Below are 3,072 nucleotides of genomic sequence, written 5' to 3' on the forward strand. Positions count from 1 at the left end.
CAGCAGGAAGTTGTGAAAACGAACACAGTGGTCCCATCTGTCGCAGACCTATAATACAGGTAGACCTCTGCCAGGTGAAGTCCTAACACACGTGGAATAAACCATGTGCTGCTGCTCGAAGGGGCTCTTGGGTCCCACTGAGTTGTTCCACTTTGTCGGTCAAATGGCCTTTGAAAAGTTATCCCCAACATATGATTTTAGTAAAAGGCACAGCCACCTGAATAATGCTCCCACATCTTTTGTGAAATTCCACCAGAAGACAGTTCCAATACATTGTGCAGTGTTTCTTGTAAGGACCTACAAAATAAAATCCTCCTGGGATTTCAGTCTGGGAAAGAATTGGTCTCACCCCTTAACAAATGTTTACTGAGCAACTGCTTTGCATTGATGATTTTACTTAATCCTCAGCAAGGAGTAAGCCCGGGGGGATCTGAGGTCCAGGGGGGGGGTCAAGTAACTTGAACAAATTCTTGCAACTGGCAAAGAGGTAGAGCCAAGGTCTCAGGCCAGTACTGACAGCTCCAAATCTGGCCTTTCAGAGGGGCCACAGGACCATGGTCACAGAAGGGTCCAGGCAGGGGATTCGTGGAGGCCCAGGGCCTGTAGGCAGTGGCTGGACGCCAGAGCCTGGGTAAAAGGGGTTGGAGGAGGGGGGCTTGTGCACAAGATGACCCTAATCTCGCACTGACTAGTGGGCAGCACTGGGCCAGGGCCCCAGGACTTGCCTAGGGCATCCCTGCCAGGTGGGGACGGGGAAGAGGGAGGGGTTGGGGAGTCCCGGGAAGGGCGGGCACAGGAGCTGGGGTTTGGGTGCACCTGCAGAGGGCTCTGGGGTCTGTGCCCAGCTGGACTCCCTCACTGGGGTTTCTAAAGGCCTGTCCACAGTGACAGGACTGAGCATCTGGCTGTGGGGACCATTGCGAGCACTGATCCAAAATCCTCTTGGGTCCTGGGTGAGTAGAAAAGCTGCAAAAAATTAAACAACTTTTTGAGGAAACTTCACGCTGTTTTCCATAGTGGCTACACCAATTTACATTCCCACCAACAGGGCAGGAGTGTTCCCTTTTCTCCACACCCTCTCCAGCATTTATTCCTTATGGACTTTTCGATGATGGCCATTGAGAGATGTACTTTTAAACCCCATCCACCCACTTTGCTGCACCCCTTCCCCACTTGCGGTAACCACCAATCTGTCTGTGTATCCAGGAGCTTGGTGTTCTTTCTTTGTTTTTGTTATTTTAGATTCCACACGCAAGTGAGATCACACGGTATTTGTCTTTGTCTAATTTACTTCACTTAGCATAATGCTCTCAAAGTCTGTCTTGTTACAAATAGCGGGATTTCCTTCTTTTTATGGCTAAGTAATATTCTATTGTATATATACCACATTTCCTTTATCCATTCATCCATCTTGTTTCCATGTCTTGGCTATTATAAAAAATACTGCAGTGAAGATAGGGGTGCAGATATCTTTTTGAGGCTGTAATTTCCTTTCCTTCAGATAAATACCCAGAAGTGGAATTGCTGGGTCATATGGTAGTTCTATTTTTAATTTTTTTGAGGAACCGCCATACTGTTTTCTATAGTGGCTGCACCAACTTACATTCCCACCAACAGTGCACAATGATTCCCCTTTCCCTATATCCTTGCCAATACTTGTTATTTCTTGTCTTTTTGATAATAGCCATTCTAAAGGTGTGAGGTGCTATCTCACTGTGGTTTTGATTTGCATTCCCTGATGATCCGTGATGCTGAGCACCTTTCCATGTACCTATTGACCATCTGTATGTCTTCTTTGGAAAAATGTCTATTGAGATCCTCTGCCCATTTCTTAATCAGACTGTTTGTATTATTATTATTTTTTTTTTTTTGCAATTGAGTTGTGTAAGTTCTTCATACATTTTGAATATTAACCCCTTATGAAATATGTGATTTTAAAATATTTTTCTTCCATTCCATAGGTTGTCTTTTCATTTTGCTCGTGGTTTCTTTTGCTGTATGGAAACTTTTTAGTTTGATGTAGTCCCACTTGTTTATTTTTGGCTTTTGTTGCCTTTGCTTTTGGTGTCAGTTCCAAAAAATCATTGCCAAGACCAATGTCAAGGAGCTTACCACCTATGTTTTCTTCTAGGAGTTTTATAATTTCAGGTCTTAGGTTCAAGCCTTTAATCCATTTTAAGTTAATTTCTGGGTATGGTGTAAGGTAGTGGTCCAGTTTCCCCAACACCATTTATTAAAGAGGCTATCCTTTCCCTATTGTATATTCTTGGCTCCTTTGTTGTAAGGGAACCATATATCTGTGAGTTTATTCCTGGGCTCTCTATTCTGTCCATTGATCTATGTGTCTGCTTTTATGCCAATGTTATACAGTTTTGATTACCACAGCTTTGTAATATAGCTTGAAATCAGAAAGTGTGATGACTCCGGCTCTGTTCTTTCTCAGGATTTGTTTGGCTATTCAGTGTCTTTCGTGGTTCCATACAAATTTAGGATTGTTTGTTCTTTTTCTGGGAAAAAGTGCCGTTGGGATTTTGATAGGGACTGCATTGAATCTCTAGGTTGCTGTGGGTAGTGTGGACATTTTAACCATATTAATTCTCCCAATCCATGAGCGTGGAATGTGTTTTCATTTATGTGTCTTCTTCAGTTCCTTTCATCAGTTATAGTTTTCAGTGGACAGGTCTTTCACCTCTTTGATGACATTTATTCCTAGGTATTTTATTCATTTCGATGCAATTGTAAATGGGACTGTTTTCTTACTTTCTCTTTCTGATAATCTGTTATTAGTGTTTAGTTCCATTCAGGGACCTTGCTGAGGACTGTAGCTTGGGAGACCACCTCTCAGAAGCTTCGAGGGAATTTTTCTGAAGAGGGAGGGGAGGAGATGTTTTCTAAACAATTTTTGGCTACAGGGAAATGCATGCAGCAAGCACACATCTTGGTGAAAGTCACGAAGAACAGATATCTCGAGCTCATGATTTTAGTGCTTTTCTCTGTGTGGGAAGATGCAGGAATCTGGGGTCATTACAATTCTTCCTGAGGTATGTGTCTATCTAGGGGGCCAGTTTTCCA

This window comes from Lipotes vexillifer, unplaced genomic scaffold (genome assembly GCF_000442215.2).
Source record: "Lipotes vexillifer unplaced genomic scaffold, Lipotes_vexillifer_v1.1 scaffold1162, whole genome shotgun sequence".
Lineage (NCBI taxonomy): Eukaryota > Metazoa > Chordata > Mammalia > Artiodactyla > Lipotidae > Lipotes > Lipotes vexillifer.